We start from the raw sequence: 21,247 nt of genomic DNA on the forward strand, positions 1-21,247 counted from the left end.
TAACTGAGTCAGGCAACAGAGGTTCCTTAGGCTTGCATCCTAGCACACTTGCGCTTTGTATTGTTTCATAAGAGACAAAGCTAGAATTCAAAGTCATTTAAAAATATAAAAGAGGATGTGGATATCAACTTGTCACTGGAAAAAAATAGGTTTTCCCTCCCAAGAGTGAGGCTTTTATTTCCATTTTAAAGGTTAAGGGTAAATAAGAGTGGGAAACCTTGAAAGACAAGCTGAATATTTTCTATACCCATGGAACATTCTACATCACCAGTGATCATATCACATAAGACCAAAAAAAAAATTATAACTCGGTATGTCTACCAAAAACAGATTATTTGTATTTTCTAACTCTACTTTCTTTTTTTCTTTTTATTAGATATTTTCTTTATTGACATTTCAAATGTTATCCCTTTTCCTAGTTTCCCCTCCAAAAAAAAAATCCCCTATCCCACCCCACTCTCCTTGCTCACCAACCCACCCAGTCCCACTTCCCTGTCCTGGCATTCCCTGTCACTGGGGCATTGAGCCTTCACAGGATCAAGGGCCTCTCTCACATTGATGTCCAACAACACCATTCTCTGCTAAATATGCTTCTGGAGCCATGGGTCACTCCATGTGGACCCTTTGATTGGTGGTTTAGTCCCTGGGATAACTGGGGGTGGGGTACTAGTTGGTTCATATTGTTGTTTCTCCTATGGGGTTGCAAACTCCTTCAGCTCCTTTAGTCCTTTCTCTAGCTCCTCTATTGGGAACCTTGTGCCCAGTCCGATGGTTGGCTGCAAGCATCAGCCTCTGTATATGTCAGGCTCTGGCAGAGTCTCTCAGGAGCCAGCTATATAAGGCTCCTGTCAACATGCACTTTTTGGCACCCAACATAGCGTCTGTGTTTGGTAAGTGTATATGGAATGGATCTCCAGTTGAGGCAGTTTCTGGATGGTTTTTCCTTTAGTCTCTGTTCCATATTTTGTCTCTGTATCTCCTCCCATAGGTATTTTGTCCCCCCCTCTAAGAAGAACCAAAGTATCCACACTTTGGCTGTCCTTCTTCTTGAGTTTCATGTGGTCTGTGAATTGTAACTTGGGTATTCTGAACTTCTGGGCTGATACCCACTTATCAGTGAGTATATACTATGTGTGTTCTTTTGAGATTGGGTTACTTCACTCAGGATGATATTTTCTAGTTCCATCCATTTGCCTAAGAATCTCATGGATTCATTGTTTTTAATAGCTGAGTAGTACTCCATTGTGTAAATGTACCAAATTTTCTGTATCCATTCCTCTGTTGAGGGACAACTGTGCTCTTTCCAGTTTCTGGCTATTATAAATAAGGCTGCTATAAACATAGTGGAGCATGTGTCCTTATTACATGTTAAAGCATCTTCTGGATATATGTCCAGGAGTTATATAGCTGGGTCCTCATGTAGTACTATGTCCAATTTTCTGAGGAACCACCAAACTGATTTCCAGAGTGGTTGTACCAGCTTGCAATCCCACCAGCCATAGAGGAGTGTTCTTATTTCTCTACATCCTCGCCAGCATCTGCTGTCACCTGAGTTTTTGATCTTAGCCATTCTGACTGGTGTGAGGTGGAATTTCAGGGTTGTTTTAATTTGCATTTCCCTGTAGACTAAGGATGTTGAACATTTCTTTATGAGCTCCTCAGCCATTTGGTATTCCTCAGTTGACTCTACTTTTTAGCTCTACTTTCTATCAGAGAAACATCATATTTATATAAACAAATATATCATATGCAAATCTTGTTTTAGAAGATCCCTTTCTCCACATCCTCCTTTCCCAAAATGTGAAGACTAACTCTCTGATTCTCTAGTTTGGATGATACTGTGCTATTTTTTGTATTCCTTATGATATGATTTCTATTTATATTAGAATTTTATTCCTTGTAACTAAGTACCACAGCAAATCTTTGTCTTAAAAAAATGAATTTGTTATCCTATAATGCTGTTTATATGAAGTCTATAATAGGTCTCATTGGACTTAAATTAATATGTTGTCAGGGTGTCTCTGTTTTCTAGAAGTTAAAGAGAAATATTAATTTTATGTTTCTCAGTGCATTTTAGAAGCCATCTACATTTCTTGGTGAGAAAGGGAAGCAGTCCAAGTATTAGAGCCATCAGTGACTGTTTGGGTTACTTTCTGTCATGCAAACATCACCCTGATTTGCCCTGTCCACATTTCCACATATAAGAACCCTTTCATGATGTAGATCTGTCTGGGTAGTCACAGGACATTACTGTACCTTCAGGACAATTTGATTAACAGGTTAACTCAATCAGATTCACATGTATATAGCCATGTTCCAGGGCTTATTCTCAGATCACAGGAATCATTATGTTATGGATAACTATTGGAAACCAATATTATATTTATTGTACTAGCCCATATATTAAACGATATTATCCCATTTAAATTTTAGTATTTATTACTCTTCTTAGAAATACATGATCTGTTTTGCACACGTTATGGTATGCCTTATTTGTTATTTTCATTAACAGGAAAAATTAAAACATGACGTATTTATTCAGCAATATGCCAAGTTATATATAGATGCATATTTATTTATATGCATATTCTATTTTCACAATCATAATACCTGCATAATAGCTGATGTGTCTGATGTCCGAATTGTTCCCAGTTTATCAATAACATCCATATGAGTTTTAGAGATTTTATATTATTTACCCATGACTATGAAGATCCCTTTCTCCACACCCTCCTTCCCCAAAATGTGAAGACTAACTCTCTGATTCTCTAGTTTGGATGATACTGTGCTATTTTTTTGTATTCCTTATGATATGATTTCTATTTATATTAGAATTTTATTCCTTGTAACTAAGTACCACAGCAAAAATTGAAGATACATTCCAAGCTCAAATCTATGGCAATAAAAACTGCTGATGTAAGCCTTATGTTAAACTGAGGGCATGGCCATTTTGAGGTTTGTCATGAATTGTTGTCCCCAAAATTGAATGTCATCGTGCAGGTGCTTTCTCTATAAAACACAAACATCAAAGCACAGTTTGTTCTGGGAACAGGTCAACAAACAAACATCAAACCACAGCCATAGACCCCGAACCTGGAACTTCTCAAAATTAATTCTACAGCAAAGTTGAAGAAATACATGAGAATCATTCAACAGTTACTTGGAATAACTTGAAGCATAATTATCATTTTTTACGACAGTCATATGTAAATTTCTGTACTCAACCCCTTTCTAAATGTTGAATTTATCTGATACATGGTCAGGCAACACTATCACAGAGCCACACTTAATATATGTTAGAATTTAAGATGTTATTAGTGCAATTAAGTTTTGCCAAACACATTTTCACACTGAGGTGTAAATTCATAGTGACTAGCTGTACACATCTTCTCAGGAGCAGAAGTAAAACATGTGCTTCATTTTCATCTCTGACAAAATTCACTATCTTAGAAATCAGAATGATATTTGTCTCCTTTTAGAAAATCAAATTGTAGCAATGTGGCAATGATTCTGCCATCCTTTTACTTTTTCTTTTTTCTTGTTTGTGTTTTTTAGGAAGAATAAATGGGGAAGCAAGAAGGTAACCTTAACCACTGGTATAATTTTGTTCCTCTAATATTTACTCAAGATATGTAGAAACTAAAATGTAGCAGAAGGTTGGTCTCAGCTTCATGAATTCTGTGTTCTATTCAGACTCATACTTTAACCATATAAGAATACAGTCCAATAAAGATATAGTCTCCATAAATATCAATGGAAGTCTCAATAAATTTAAAGACAGTACAGGTTGTTCTTCTATTAAGTTTTAATAATTATTTTCTATTTAACTAGGGTGTTTTGGTGTTGGGTGGATCCATATTTATTATTCATTTATTCATATTACCATCTCTAGTAATATATCAATGGCTTCCCTTATATTATCTTTGTCTCTTGATTTGAAGTATATTTTATGTGCTATAAGTATGCAAACCAGTTTCTCTTTTATATTAGCACTGAATTTTGAGTCTATATTTATACTAAGGGATTAAGTGCTTATAAGTTAATTTGTGGATAGGTGACTAGGTGTAGCCATTCAGACAACAAGCAGGACATTGATTATATTGTTGGCCATTATAAATACTTAATAGGCGAGTGCATCTAACCCCAATGTTGGGCTTTAATGAATGTGCAGACGTGCTTTGCTTTTTATGTGCCTTTGGAATATGTGAACTCAAAGCCTCATTTTTGCAGGACAAATTTTCTTCCCTATTGATCCATCTCTCCACACACCAACTCTGAGTTTTATTGAAAGATTCAATCCATAAACATTTGAGATAAAGTCTTACAACTGCAACCATTTCTTAATGAATTTTGTAGTCTTATTTATGGTTTCTTTAGACCACTCTTACTTTCCTTTATTGTGGTTTACACTCATACTGAATCTGGACCCTTGCAAATTGTTTCTGCATTATTCTTTTAAAGATTTTTACTTTGTGGTTATCATGAGGGTTATAAAAATATTATTATTATAACATGTTACAAGCTATTTTGAAATCAAAATATCATAACCTTATTGCTATTTCTCTGTTAATGTTCCTTGAGTATTCTGAAAACAAAATTTAATATTATATCATCTCTAAGTACTCCCACATTGCTTACTATCTGGTTGGTATCTGGTCTGTTATTTTAGCATTTAAGTGAGGTCATAGCTTCCTAAGTGCTTTTGAAACTTGATTGTCAGTCTTTGTAATTGGCTTTGTTTGTTTCTGTCACTTGCCACATTCAAAGCAGTTTATTTTCTCGATCCTGTAGTCAATCTCATTATACTAGATGCCAAATTAACACCGCATTTTCAAAGAGACTGCCACTGGTGTTTCATCACTGGTCTAGTACTAGAGAAATATTTGTGTTTGTCACAAAATGGTATCTGGTACATTTTCATCATTAGCAGAACACATTTGTAATGACTCCTTCTGAGTCTCTTCCTGTAGCTCTAGTGTTCAGAATTCATGTCATACTCATCACCTGGTTATCAAGTACTACAATATGCCCATTTCACGGCAGACTCATTTTTGAGGAACAAGTCTTAGAATTCTATAATGTGCCCATCACCCATAGTACCACAGATCTGTTATATCCTACGCTTTCAAAAATTGCATCATATTAGAGTAGGACCAAAACTTATCAGAATGCATATAATTTACTTGGCCATGTGTCCAAGTATACTGGCTATTTACATTCCTATACAGAGATTCTGAAGTCATTTGTAAGAAGGTACCCCAAATGAGAAAATTTGCCCATCAGATGGGCCTCTATATAAGATGTGGTGTAATTTCCTGATTTATGCTTGATGTGGTAGGCTAAAGCTCATTGTTGGAGGTACTACTTCTAAGTTGGATATTCTTAGTTCTACCAGAAATTAGGTTGAGCAAGCCAATAAGAGCATTCGTACATGTCTACATGTTAGTTCCTGCCTCAGGCTCCTGCCATACTCGAATTCCTCAGAAATAAATCATTACTACTTCCTAGTAAAGTTTCCTTGGTCCATGATGCTATAACATAACAATAAAATGTCGATAAGACACAAAGTATACTACAACCGTCTTCCCTGATGAAGAGTGGGACTGATGTCTATAAGGTATCTCTGCTACATGTACATCAGTTCCAAGGGTCTGTTCACTGCCTTTCCAGTGTCTACTTAAGGTATTTTCAGAACTAAATGTTGCCAACTTAGCAGAGTTCAAAGGCAAAGTCCTGTGCTATTTACCTGTCCTGCACTATGTAAAAACGGTCTTGTGTCATGGTGCATTGCCTGAGACATATAATCCTTTTGTCTGCAAAGTAGACTCTAGATCAAACTTGAGTTTGCCAGATGCAACTGTGGGTATAATGTCATGGGTAAACCCATGTATATTTTGGAGCTAGCAGGGTTGCTGGCTAAATATATCTCAATTCCACCAGCTTACCTCATGAGACCTAGTGAGGAATGCCCTGGAAATAGCTATGCTATATAGAGTCACATGGTAAAGACAATGTACTCATCTGCAGAGCCGATGTAATCTGGGTCATAGTAGACTTACCCAGTGGTAGCATTGACACAGATCAAAATGCAGTTATATCCCAGGTCATGAAAACAAGGTGAGTTTAAAGGCTCTGTCTGTGAGCTCTGTTCTCTGTAAGAGTAGTCCTTCGGCTGTGGGTCAGTCACTTACTTTTAAAGCAAAAGCCCATGGTGGCTTTCTGCTCTCCAGTGGTTTGGTTTTTTTGTTTTTTTGTTTTTTTTGTTTGTTTGTTTGTTTGTTTTTTTTTCTTCCGCAACACTCAGCTAGCCAATGTTGAAGGTGAAATCGTAGAGATAAAATAGAGATGATACTTAACAGTATTTATCAACATTCTTCATTTTTCTCTTTTGGCTAAAGTAGAGCTCATTTATAATAATTTCTCCCTTCTCTCTAATTGCACCTGTGAAGGTATTTGTTGTATAAATGAATGAATGGTTAAACTGTGATAGACATTTGCAGGAGAGTACACCTTACCTTCTCTTTAAACATACTTTTTTGATAGAAAGATGGTAGATCTATTCTAAATATGACAGACGGAATAGAAAATGTTGTTTAAAGGGTTATCTTACTATTTAAGGGGACTAAATTCTACACTATTGATATAAACATAAGGAAAATATATCTTTTAATTAAGTATTGAGTGTTAGGAATAAAAAATATAGCTAGAAAGATGATAAGAGAAGAAACTTTGAAAGTTAACTGCAAAAGCATGGCCTTGAAGGCTTATCTGAGAAGATAAGACATAAGAGAAATGAGAGAACACACTAGTTGAATAACTAATTAGAAATGACAACAAATCAAATATTGTCAGATGATGTCTACTGGAGTCTCCAAACAAATCCAGAAGGCAAATGAGTTTGAAACCAAAAGGAAAGTATCAATAACATTTAGTTCTGTTGAAGGATAAGATTAGATGTGATAGTGTGGGTTAGTATAAGTACATTGGTTTTAAATTGTAGAGGATAACATTTGCTGAAAATCTTGGATAAGTGAATGACAGGCTGTGAGTCACTACTTGATAATGCCATTCTATCTCGATGGAGAAGAAGATAGAACTGGCTATAGTTGGGATGTCCGTGGTAACATAGAAACAGGGGTAGCATTTACCCAGTTGACAATGAAGAATTGGGAGTTGGTTCAATTTGGGTATATATTTTATACTAGAGTCTATTTAATTTTATATCCACTTAATTGTTCAAAGTGATAGTTGATATTATTTATAATTTTATGATATGGCATACAGATGTAGCTACATGTTATTTCTGAGTTATGCCAGTTTCTGCATTTTATATAAAATTAATCTTTAAACACATAGACAGAAGCATATGGCTATTGCCATTGCCTGTGACGGTAGATGATAGCCAATCTTTTGAATGTCTGACTAAACAAAGCATAGAGAAATGATGTTTCAGTTTCCCTGATTGATAGTGTAGGCATGAATGAAAACCCTGCTCCTTTTCTACACTTGGACTAGAATTCAAATCTAGGGTTTTAATTCTAAAATCTACATACTTGTACTAGAATTTAAACACAGAATTTCTCTGGTTTTCAAATTAAATCACTAATATTCGAATTGTACCAGTATATTGTATTCGTAAATATTTTGCAGGTGAAAGATTAAGAGAGTCTTCTACTGATATATATATATACCTTATATAGATGAGCACAAATGTAACAAACATGTAAGTATAATCACTTAAGTGTTCTGATTCTTTGAAGGATGCTAATACAGTCAGAAAATAACTGTATGAAAGGAAGGGATGAACATTAGAGAAAGTCTTATTAGGAGCTACAAAATTGTCTCCATGAGAAAGAACATTTCAATACTAGAGCCCCAGTTCAATCCCTGGAACCCAATTAGTGGAAGAAAAATGATTTCAGAGAGTTGTCTTCTAGCCTCTGTCTGTGCAAATGCACAAGTACACGCATGTGTGTGAACATATGCACACACACACATGCACACATGCACAAATGAATGAATGAGTGAATGAATGAATGTAAATAATAGAACATGGCGTAATGAATATAAAATTAAAAGGGCAACATTCTTTTTACTTGGTGCTTCACACCAGTTTGTTTTCAATAATAATACATTCGATAACTTTGATAAAGCTGTATATGATATGAATGAGACTGTTGATGAAATGGAAAAAGAGAGAGGAACAGAGGAAGAAAGGAAGGGGAAAATTTCAAATTTTCCATTATTGTAAGGGACACATGCTTCCTTAAAAGTGGTATAGTGTTATTTAAAGGAAGTCTCAGATAAGTTGTAAATGTATGTTATAGGCTCTATGTAGGACAATAACTTTGAAAAGGGTTAAGAACAGATGTATAACTAAAGAAAGGAGACAAAAATGACCTAAACACAGATTGTCTACCGGAAAACTTCTTTAAAGACCCAAATTGATTAAAAATAAAATTGTGTAAAATATAGATCCAACACTGTCCCTAACCTAACAGTTAAGCTGTTAACTTCAGACAATGCAGGGCATTTAATAATGTCTGTATAAAACATGTGTAAGAGACACTAAGAAGACCTAGAAATATTGTTATGTGACAAGAACCAAAACACCAGTATAAATGAAATAAACACTAATAACACTAATAAGTTTTGGAACACTTTCATTTACCTAAGTGCTATATGTTATTGTATCATTATTGTATCATTTGTCTATTAAGGATAAAGAGGTTTCATAGCTTTAAGAAATATATATATATATATATAAACATGGTTGTGGCGGTAGTGTATACATGTGTTTAGGTGTGTGTATGCAAGCCATATACATGCCACACTCATACGGAAGTCAAAAAAAAACGTCCCTGGGGGTGATTCTCTTCTCCAACACTGCAGTCCTGTCTTGATTTTGCATCTTTATGCTTGTAACTCTGGCACCTCTATTCATTGAGCTATCTTGATGGCTCACAATTCTGACTTTGTTATTAATAAAAAATTTAAATTCATTGTAGTATGAAAACATGCATTTCATTGATTTTTTTTGGGGGGGCGGGGTTGGTTTGGTTTGGCTTGGTTTGTGTTTGTGTTTTTGTTTTTTAGGGTTTTTTTTGTTGTTTTTTGTTGGTTTGTTTGTTTTCGTTTTTTGGTTGTGTTTGTTTTTTGGTATAGAAGTTTGGGATAGTGTCTTTTATAGATCAGGCTGGTCCCAAGTAGTGATATAATCCAATCTGGCCTCAGACTCAAGGCAAACCTATTGCCTGAGCCTCTCAAACGTCTGGGATTATAGATATCAGCTAATGCTTGACTTTGATGTTTTTAAGGTGTTATGTGTTTCATAATTTAACATACCAACTTTATGAGATGAGCAGGAGCAGTTGAGAAGTCAGAAGTGGCAAGTTGTATTTTAAGCAAATGGTATCTTGGCCATTGTTTTATTGTTATGAAGACACTCCCTGACCATTGCAATTATTAGAAGAGAAATTATTAAATTGGGTGCTTGCTTATCACTTCACATGTTTAGTCCATTATCATAATGGAGGAAAGCACGGTGCCATGCTCTCAGACTCTGGAATAGCAGGTGAGAAAGACATCCTGATCTGTAGGTAGAGAGAGATTCTGAGGTTGGCTTGGGATTTTCAAATATAAATGCCCACCCCCAACAAGTTACATGCGTTTTCCTACAAGGCCATGCCTCTTTTTTAAATTTAATTTTATTTTTGTACTTATTTACTTTATATACACTCACTGTCCTCTCCCAGTCACCCCATCCCAGAATCCTTCCCCCATGCTCCTTCCCCTTCTCTGAGCAGATAGGGACCCTCCTGTGTATCCTCACACCCTGGCACTTCAAGTCTCTGTGAGACTAGATGCTTCCTCTCCCATTGAGGCCAGACAAGGCAGTATATCTAGAAGAACATATCCCACATACATGCAACAGATTTTGGGATAGCACCTGTTCCAATTGTTGAGGACCCATATGAAAACAAAGCACAACTGATATATATGTGCAGTGAAGCCTAAGTCCAGCCCAAGTTCTGTGGTTCTGACTCTGGGAGCCCAAAGTGTCCAGGCTAGCTAACTCTGTTGGTCTTCCTATGGAGTTCCTATCCCCTTAAGGGGCCACAATTCTTGCTCCTATTCTTCCTTCCGTAAGAGTCCCCAACCTCCATCCACTATTTGGCTATCAATGTCAGTATCGGTATGAGTCAGCGGCTGGGTGGAACTTCTCAGAGGACAACATGCTCCTGTCTGCAAGAACAACAGAGAATCATTGATAATTTTAGGGATTGGTGCTTGCCCATGGGCTGGATCTCAAGTTGGGCTGGTTCGTGGGTGACCCTCAGTCTCTGTTCAATTTCCCAAGCCTGCATTTCTTGTAGACAAGATAAATGTTGAGTTGAAAGTTTTGTGAGTGGGTTGGTATCTCTGTCACTCCACTGGGGTTCTTGCCTGGCAACAGGAGGTGGCCTCTTCAGGTTCCATATCCCCAGTGTTGTGAGTCACAACTGAGGCCATCCCCATTGATTCTTTGACAAATGAGGACCTTATCACAGGTCTCTATTTCTTCCTGAAGATGACCCTCACCTCCTCACCCCAGTCAGTTGCATATTTCCATTCATTTTCATGGCTATCTAGCAATTTCTCCGGTCCTTCCCCACACCTGATCCTGAAACAGCCTTCTGCTCCCAATACCTTCTCTCTTCCAGTCCCCCCCCACACACACCTCCATCTGCCTCTTATGATTATTTATTTCCCTTTCTAAGTGAGATTCAAGCTTTCTCACTTGGGCCTTTCTTCATTTTTGGTTATTTGTGTCTGTGGAGTAGAGGATGGTACCTGTATTTTATGGCTAATATCCACCTGTGAGCGAGTACATATTGTGCATGTCCTTTTGGGACTGGATTACCTCACTCAGGATGATATTCCCATGTTCCATTCATTTACCTGCAAAATTCATGTTGCCTTTATTTTTAATAGCTGAATAGTATTCCATTGTATAGATGTACTACATTCTTTGTCCTTTCAAATAGTGCTACTCCCTAGTGATCAAGCATTATAACCCATGAGCTTATGGGGGTCATTCTTATTCAAACGACAGATGAGTTTATATGTCATGTTAACCAGAAAGATATTTGATGCTTAATCACGATTATCAGTGTCATTGACCTGAGAAATATCAAGGAGATTACTAAAACATACCTGTAGATATGTGTATGGGACTGTTTTCAGAGATTATAATTCCCACATGAGGTGTTGAGGGAACAGGAAAAGATCTGCTGTAAGTAGTGTGGTACTATACCACATGGTGAGAGTGTGGGAGAGTGAGAGGGGAAGAAACTGAAAGACTATTGCTCAGATTATTTTCCTCTCTGTGTCCCAGGCAAAGTGGGTGAGTAGGCTCTGCACATGCTTCTGCCACCTTCATGTTCTGCCTTACCTTAGCACCGGAGTAGAGTCGGCAGCTGAACTCTATATGAATCATTAGTAAACATTTAATTGTTCATCTTTTATATTTTTTCCTCTCCAGGAGGTGTCCTAGTGATGAAAATACTGTCTGACACTTATTCATTATAAGAAGCAGCATTAGTCAAACATCACAAGTAAGTGAACCCATTACAAGGAAGGAAAGTGGGTTGATCAAAACTTCTCATGAACATAGCAGCCAAAACTGTAACAAAAGTAAATTAAGGGCAAAAATAAATCAAAGCAAGTAGGTCCCAACCCAAGATAGATACATGTTAAATATGTAGGACCAGGTTATCATTCAAGGATCAGTTATTATAAGCTATTATACCAGTAGGCAAAAGACAAAAAAAAAAAATAAATGACCATATTATAGAAGAAAAAAGTAGCATTTGTTAAAATCTAATGTGAGTCTGGAAAGATAGTTTAGCAGTTAAGGGCACCAGCTTCCCTTCCTAAGGACGTAGGTTTCATTACCAGGCCCCACATGGTGGCTCACAACCTTATGGAACTCTAGTTCCAGGAAATTTGATTTTCTCTTCTAGCCTCTGAGGGCACTGTTCTCATAGTGCACAGAAAGAAAATGCTAGCAAAAGATATATATATATATATATAATAAAACTTAATAAATAAATATTTTAAAAATTAATGTTTCGCCAGGTTAGTGGATGCACATGCCTTCAATCTCAGCACTTGGTAGGCATAGAGAGGTAGATCTCTGTGAGTTTTAGGCTAGCTTTGTCTACAGAGAAAGTTGCAGGATAGCCAGGGCTATACACAGAAACCGTGTGAAAAAAACAAAACAAAACAAAACAAACAAACCACACACACACAAACAGAAACAAACAAAAACTAAAAATGTGTAAGCAAACATTTAATATTTACTTTAGTATATTATTACAAATTTATGAGATATAACTTCACCTCAATGAAACATGTCCAAAAATTTTGTGCAAATATCTTTCTTATTGTCGATTCTGTGATTGTGATTAGTTTACTTTTCTCTATCATTTTTCTTCATCTAAACATTTTGGTATTGTTCCCTCAGAAACCTTCAAATACAAGGTATTTTTATTTCAATAATTGGTATTGCATGCACATATATATGTATATATACATACATACATATATATATATATATATATATATATATCATTCAGTGCATATAATGCTATGTGTATGCATATTATATGAAAATATCTATTTTTGGACTTAAAAATCTTGAAATACAACCCAGCAACGATGTTCCTTGGAATTAACACAATTAGCTTAAATGAATGTTTACCCAGGAAAGTTGTACATGAAACCAGTAAGAACTATTTTCTGAGCTGGCAAGTTGTGGAAGAAATGAAGATGGTTTTCAGTAAGGGAATCAAAAATTAAATTTTATACATTCAAGTAATAGAGTGGCATTCAGTTATAAATCAGTGAGAAATCATAGCAATATAAAATACAAAACAAACAAACAAAAACCACTGATGATCCCTTGGATGCATGCTGCTAATTAATGGAAGTTACTAAGAATAGTCTACATCCTGTATCATACCATATATAAATATTCCAGAACACACACAGGCATTTTCAGTAAAATGAAAACCCATGTGGAATTATTTGATAGTAGATACATTTCAATACCGATGGGCTTGTCAAAACATAGATTTTATACTGAAGACAAACTTTATGTTAACCGTTAACTGTATAGGATAAATATACATTGCTATGAGTTTATTGTTTGCAACAAAGGAACCACCCTCTTCTAGGATGCTGATAATGGAAGGGAGTGTGTATGTGTGAAATAGTTATTATAGGAAACCCCCCTAAATATTTTATTTCATTCTGCTGTGAGCTTAAATCTCCTCTTAAAATTGCATATTAAAAGTTTCCTAGGTAGTTTAATCAAATTATATCTTGGCTCTAGAGAGATGGCTCAATAGTTAAGAGCCCTTGAGGGTCCTTCAAAGGACCCATTTTATTCACAATACTCCTGCTGCTTGGCACAGCACTCAGTACTCCAGTTCCAAAGGATCTGTCCCCCTCTTCTGGACCTCAAGTGTACTTGCATGCACATGTTACACAAACATACACACATACATAGATAAACATTACACAAGTCTTTAAAATGTACCTTTGGAAAATATATTAATAAATCAGCCAGTTATCTTATAAGTAATAATTGTTTATTGTTCATAAAATAAGAAAATGAAAAATAAATACAATAGAACTATGTAAATCTCAGTTTTAATATCTTAGCAAAGTAAAATATGTTTTAATAATAATATTAGTGCTAACTTCTGTAAATTCTATAATTTTAGTTTATAACCATGATCTCATTTACTTAATTTTATTAAGACTATGTGTTATGTAGATAACTAAATGTTGATAGCTTATTTCATTGTAAGGATACTGAGACACATTGTCTTGCCCCAAAGTATAAAAATAATTTAAAATAGTTAAATAAAAATCTTAAGAATAAATGTCAGTTACTCAGTTACTTTATATGATAGCAGATGAAGATAAGTGCCCAATATTCAAATCATTCCTAAGGTATTCTGACAGTAAAAATGATTTGCATAACATTAATTCATTTTTAAAAATGAATTAATTTCAACTATTTCATTTAAGCCCTGCTTTATTATTGAGAAAATGCATTACCAACTGTAGTCTGTAATATAAAATAATTACTTAAATATTCTTACAAAGAAAAGGATGATCATGTCACAAAATCAGGTTTGTGGTTAACTTTTTTAGTATTTAGTTTAAGTTTTAAAATGAAAGCAATATATAACACAAAGATTACTGAACAGGGAGCGAGAAACTTACAAATTCTGGGTCCAAATCATTAATTCACAGGGTGGCACCCATCTTGAGACTCCATTTCTGTTATGTAAAATAGCAGGGTTGTAAGTATACATCTTAAGATTTCTTTCCACTTCACAAATTTTCTAAACACATAAGACAAGATATTTTAAAGCAGTGCACCTTTTGTGAAGCAGAAAGAAGGAAATAAACAAGTGTAAGTGGTACGTGTCATAACATTCGACTCATGTATGCAGAGTCCACTTCATGACTCATACATAAAAGGACAGGATAATTTATAGGTGCTCTCTGGGAAGCAAGATTTATGAATTTTCTGATTTTTCTTTTACTGAATCTTGTTCTATGGGTCATCTATGGAGATAAAGGGAATACAGAGCCAGTTTCTCATTAATATATCTTAACTTCTAAGAGGAAGAAGAAAATGCATTTATTTTGACATTGCAATTAATTACATGAATCTTAATGACTATTAGTGCTAAAGTAACCGAGCAAATTAGCATTTTCCCATATGCCTTACTTTGAATGATTTCAATTAGATCTCAATGAATTAAAGTAGTGGACCTTAGGGATGTCTGATCGTGTCTACTTCTCAATTCCTTTACCTTTTTGGTCAGGTGTTTGGGGAACTAACCAATTTGAAACTGATATTTTGCTTTCTTTTGTCTCTTTGTTATACTTATATACATAAGGAAGCTTTACATAGAATCCCAGGCATGATAAGGTTATTAAACACTGTGAAATAAAAATATTTTGTGCTGTGGAAATATTCTGGCAATAAGATTTACCCTGAGTATAAATAATCAGTCTACTATAAAAATGTATTTCAAGTATTGTGTATGAATGAGAAAGGTTTTAATTATTATCTACTCAAAGTGAAAGTAGGAATCTAAGTCAATGTTGTGAAAATTGCCCAAAGACAATATATTATAAAGCAGTAATGATGTTATAGAAACAAAGTTAAAAACAAAAGGGAAAATGTATATATTGCAAGTAATTATTTCTATATCTCAGGATGTTTATCAAACATGTTTGTGTAATCTGAAGAGACGAGTCAGGAGTGAAAAGAAGTTGCTGCCTATTCAGAGGACTCATGTAGTAGCTCACAATAATCTGTAAAACCAGTTTAAGGAGATCTACTGCTCCTTTTCTGTCCTCTGTGAGAACCAGGCATGTTTTAGATGTAAATGCGTACAGGCAAATGCTTATTGACATAAGATGAAAATAAATGTATTCATTTTAATGGGTGGTACTCTTAACTGTATGATTACTTGCCAATGCTGCACAGAGGGCGATCTGATTCAACAAGTGACATACTCCAAGAAAGACTGCGTAAACTGAAGATCCTCATGCCTGTAGCTGTGTCATTTACGTTGAGGTGTTCCTGTTCATGTAAGATCTACAGTGGTATTCCTGTCCCTCAGGGGGGGGTAAAAAACCACCACCAACAACAAAAAAAAACCTAATGTCTGTAGGCCTTGTCAAATGTGTTGAAATGGTACACACCACACACACACACACACACACACACACATCAAGTATAAAGGGTTATAGAATTAAAAAGACAAAAAGAAAGAGAGACTCGGGAGTTTGCCAATGAGGTAGTCATTCTGAGAGAAATCCTATTTATTTCATATTTTTAACTTAGCCAATGGGTGGCCACTCTTATACTGGGAGAGTTAAAACAACAATGGCTGTATAAGACCACAGTTGAATGTACTAGTATGCTTCTGCCCACTGTTGCTCACCACAAGTCTGAGGTTATAAATGAGAGTGGCAGCCTTATTTATTTTGAATTTGCCTTTGCTTTGACACCATCCATAAAGAAAGCACCATGAAAAGCCTTCAGATTTCAGAGCAGTAACTCTCACTTGCATACCTTACAGATTGGTACAATATATAACATAGAGTGGTTCATTGCACACTTAAGGATGCAGAACCAACATGGGTGTTAGTGGAAACAGGGGCAAGGCAGCATTACTATTCTAAGGATAAATTATATAAATCTTTCTTCACCAGGTTTCTCCACTAGGATAAATAATTTTGCTGAAAGGAAATAAATGGATTGCTGGCAGTCTCTGAGTTTTCTGAGCCATTGCCAAGTACAAACAAGGACCTGAACTCTCTACTATTGTTAACAAACACCTTTCTGCCATGTCAGACCTGCAAGTGAGAGACTAAGAGATTGCATAGATAAACATTTATGGCAAGAACTTATTATATTATATAAAATGAAAATTGAAGCTAAATTATTGTAAATTAGTAGTTTACCTGTTCTTAACTTTAAATTTGATAACACAGTTTTGCTTGTTATGCAATGGAGGTGCATTATTTCGAATGTTCAGGTCTGCAGATGATACTGATCTGTTTTGGGGAGTGAGTAACTAGTGGAAATAATCCAGGGAAAGATGTTACTTACAAGGACATAAGAAAGGGCTCAGAAATAACTCTCTAATGTGTTACTGTCATTGGTTCTTACTATATTTAATGATTGGTCTAAATAATTCCTAAGCAATAATGTTCAGCTTTTTATCGTCACAATAAAGGAGAGCTAAAGTGATTTAAAGAAATTAAAATTACTGAAACAACAACTTCCGAAGACAGGATATATCAAGAAGTTATTTGTAAATAGAATAATATGTAGATCTGGGTAACAACACCATACCTATAATCAAATAAAGTATTATCTAAACATCACAGTGAATTTTAATAAAGCTATACCTATAAAGCTTTGTTCTTAAAACATCCCTTCATGGTGTATGTCATGAAAGTTAAAATGTTTGTTGCACAAGCAGTAAACATCACCAATAAAATTAAGTGTTTTTGTATAAAAACAAACTACAATATGAAACATTTATTTTAAATCACAATGTATTCATTATTTACAAATTCTTGAAAATTGTGAATAAAATGGACAAGTATATTTTCAACAAAGTCCATAACAAACTAGCAGATAGGCAGTGATGAAAGATGTAACAATAAAAGACTGTTAGGAGCTAACTTCATATCTTGTGTATCATACAAACAACATGGAAAATGTTCTATGGTAATATAATGTCAAATTCATTTATTTGAGAGTTATTTAAATAAATATATTGTATTTGAACTTAACATGGAACTCAATTTCACATTAGGTAGAAATAAATACTATCTCTCACTGATCTGGCTGGGATATTAATGGCAATAAATGAGATATTATTTATAATGCTTAGCTAAATGGAAAAATGTAAAGTTGAAAAAAGTTACTTTGTAATTGCTTGTAATTCAGAACTTGATTGTATTGTGTCTAGATTACTCCATCGATGTAAGTCTTCTGACTAGTCATACAACACATTTGGACATCTCCTTCCACATTCATTCAAGATTAGTTTTGGAAATTGTATTGATCAAGAGGAAAGGAGCATCACAGCTCTGGAAATGAAATGTCCTTTGGATGGAAACAGGTGGTTTTTCTACTGGAGATCCTCGCTATGCCATGAAAAGAAGCCTCAATAGCAAATAGAAAATATGTGTCCTTTCCACCTCTAGGGTACCAGGGCAAACCAAAAGTAGCAGGACATTGGAGTCAACACTAAACCTTTTAGATCTAAAAATGTTAATACAAACAAAGTATAGAGTAAAATGTAGCTCAGCCAGGGTGGTTGGAACCACAATGTCCGATGTACCCACTGAAGAACGTGCTGAAAAGATGACTGTTTTTAAACCAATTTGTTTTGTTTTACAGAAAATTTATTGATTTTAAATTTTTGAAACCTACAGTCCTGGCATACTAGCTATAATTTTTTTAATTTCATCTTCTGTATTTTTAAAAATGGGATACTTTACTAATTCTTTGGGAATTATATATAAGATATTTTGATAAGATTCCTCCTAGAAGCAAGTTCTTCTTTACATTCTCCTTGTGATGGACTTCTTTTAAATACAAGAGGTCACTTCTTTTGCAGAGGATTTCCATGTCACGTGGCTCCTACAATCTTCCTAAACCCTTTGCTGAGATATTCCCTGGGCCTTAGATATTGAAGTTGTGTTGTGGATACATCATTGGGGTTAGGCACCATATGGTTATTTCTCCTCTGCCTTTTGACCAATTATAAATTTCTGTAATGGTATTTATATTCTTTTAAAAAAATAATAACCCTGAGATTCCATGTCACACCAGTCTGAATGACTAAGATCAAAAATTCAGGTGACAGCAGATGCTGGCGTGGATGTGGAGAAAGAGGAACACTCCTCCATTGTTGGTGGGATTGCAAGCTTGTACAACCACTCTGGAAATCAGTCTAGCGGTTCCTCAGAAAATTGGACATAGTACTACCGGAGGATCCCGCAATACCTCTCCTGGGCATATATCCAGAAGATGTCCCAACCGGTAAGAAGGACACATGCTCTACTATGTTCATAGCAGCCTTATTTATAATAGCCAGAAGCTGGAAAGAACCCAGATGCCCCTCAACAGGGGAATGGTTACAAAAAATGTGGTACATTTACACAATGGAGTACTACTCAGCTATTAAAAAGAATGAATTTATGAAATTCCTAGGCAAATGGATGGACCTGGAGGGCATCATCCTGAGTGAGGTAACCCAGTCACAAAAGAACTCAAATGATATATACTCACTGATAAGTGGATATTAGCCCAGAAACTTAGTATACCTGAGATATAAGATACAATTTGCAAAACACATGAAACTGAAGAAGAATGAAGACCAAAGTGTGGACACTTTGCCCCTTCTTAGAATTGGAAACAATCACCCATGTAAGGAGTTACAGAGACAAAGTTTGGAGCTGAGACAAAAGGATGGACCATCTAGAGACTGCCATATCCAGGGATCCATCCCATAATTAGCCTCCAAACAATGACACCATTGCATACACTAGCAAGCGTTGGCTGAAAGGACCCTGATATAGCTGTCTCTTGTGAGACTATGCCGGGGCCTAGCAAACACATAAGTGGATGCTCACAGTCAGCTATTGGATGGATCACAGGGCCCCCAATGGAGGAGCTAGAGAAAGTATCCAAGGAGCTAAAGAGATCTGCAACCCTGTAGGTGCAACAACATTATGAACTAACCAGTACCCCGGAGCTCTTGACTCTGGCTGCATATGTATCAAAAGATGGCCTAGTTGGCCATCACTGGAAAGAGAGGCCCATTGGACACGGAAACTGTATATGCCCCAGTACAGGGGAACGCCAGGGCCAAAAAAAAAAAAAAAAAAAAAAAAAAAATGGGAATGGGTGGGTAGGGAAGTGGGGGGGGGGAGGGTATGAGGGACTTTTGGGATAGCATTCTAAATGTAATTGAGAAAATACGTAATAATAAAAATATTTTTAAAACAAAAACAAGCTTATTTGATGAGGAGCGAGAGCTACACTTATCTGTGGATAAAGAGATAGGTATTAACAATCTAAAATCTGACAGGCCAATCAAGGACCTTACATGGACATCAGCTAGGTCTTCTACATATGTTATTATTGTGTAGCCTGATGTTCTTGTGGGACTCCTAGCAGTGGAAATGAAAGTAGTCTCTAACTATTTAGCTGTTTGGGGACTCTTTTCCTTCTATTGTTTCAGCCTTGATATGAGAGTTTGTGCCTAGTCTTATTGTAACTTGTTATGCCATGTTTGGTATATACTTGAGAGGTCTGCTCTTTTTTGAAGGCAAACAGAGGAGCAGTAGATCTGGGGGAGCAGAGACATCTGTTGTTTGGGATAGGCTGGGAGGAGAATGAGGGGAGCAGAAAGTGCAGCAATGATATAATAATGTATGAGTAGAATTTTTTTTTAAATGCAGACAGAGATTATACTGGCTCAAAAAAGGTTGTCTTCTAAGTTCCATGGATGCCCAGTCCACATGTGGTTGACTGGGTTTTTAGTACCAAACATAAATTCCCCCATGTAGAATGGGCCTTATTCTGTTTAGGCTACTGTTGGTTAGTGTCAGGATATAAATGCCAACAGTGTTCACTTATATCCTGACAGCAACCCCATCCTGATCATCATGCGGTTTCTAACAATTGTATATGTCACAAAGTTCCTGTGATTACCAAAAGCTAGTACCCATGGAAGAGATGTCCCAGTCGGTACCATCTACATTCCTCCAAGTCCTGATTCAGAAGTGGGTGGTACTCTCAGTAATAGGGTATTCACTTCTGGTTCTGGAAGGGAATTCAGCACAAAGTCAATATAAGGCTAAATACCATGCATGGTATTTGTTGAGAAAATACTGAGATGACATATAAGAGAGTTCTTTGAAATTGTTAAAACAGTTCCAGATCAAAAAAAAAAAAAAAAAAAAACAACATGAACATGAATGAAGCATTAAGTTGAATTTCTCAGATTTTTTTCCTTATATTCTGTAAACTTCACTTAAGTTATCTGAACAAGCTTTGTCTGGAACATCAACAGTTCTAGTTCTGAAAGGGAAATATAGGAAGCTAATTTTCATTGTGAAAAATATAAAAGGGGATGTAACTTATCCACAATTCCACATGGACAGTATCAGTATAAGTGTCAGTGGTACTGGTGAGATGGAAAATAGGCCAGCAACCCCTTCCCATAGGATGGCCCTATGGGAAAGCATTTTAGGTCACCATGGTGATGTCAAAAAGATTTATTAGACATTTCTTAAAATCCAGAAAAGCACACACACACACATACACACAGAGAGTCACACATCATATATATATTTCTACACACACACACACACACACACACATATGCATATTTATAGAGAGAGGGAGAGACAGGGAGGCAGAGAGAGACACACAGAGAGAGAGAGAGAGAGAGAGAGAGAGAGAGAGAGAGAGAGAGAGAGAGAGAGAGAGAGAGAGAGAGGTTAGAAAACTAAGGTCCTGTTGTATATATCACAGGGAAGTAGGTTATAATCTGTGTCACAACCTTTAAACTGCTGAAATAAGGTCAACGGTTTTCTTTTATCACTATATTTGCAATGTCAGGATATAATCTTTACA

This window comes from Mus musculus, chromosome 6, assembly GCF_000001635.26.
Source record: "Mus musculus strain C57BL/6J chromosome 6, GRCm38.p6 C57BL/6J".
NCBI lineage: Eukaryota > Metazoa > Chordata > Mammalia > Rodentia > Muridae > Mus > Mus musculus.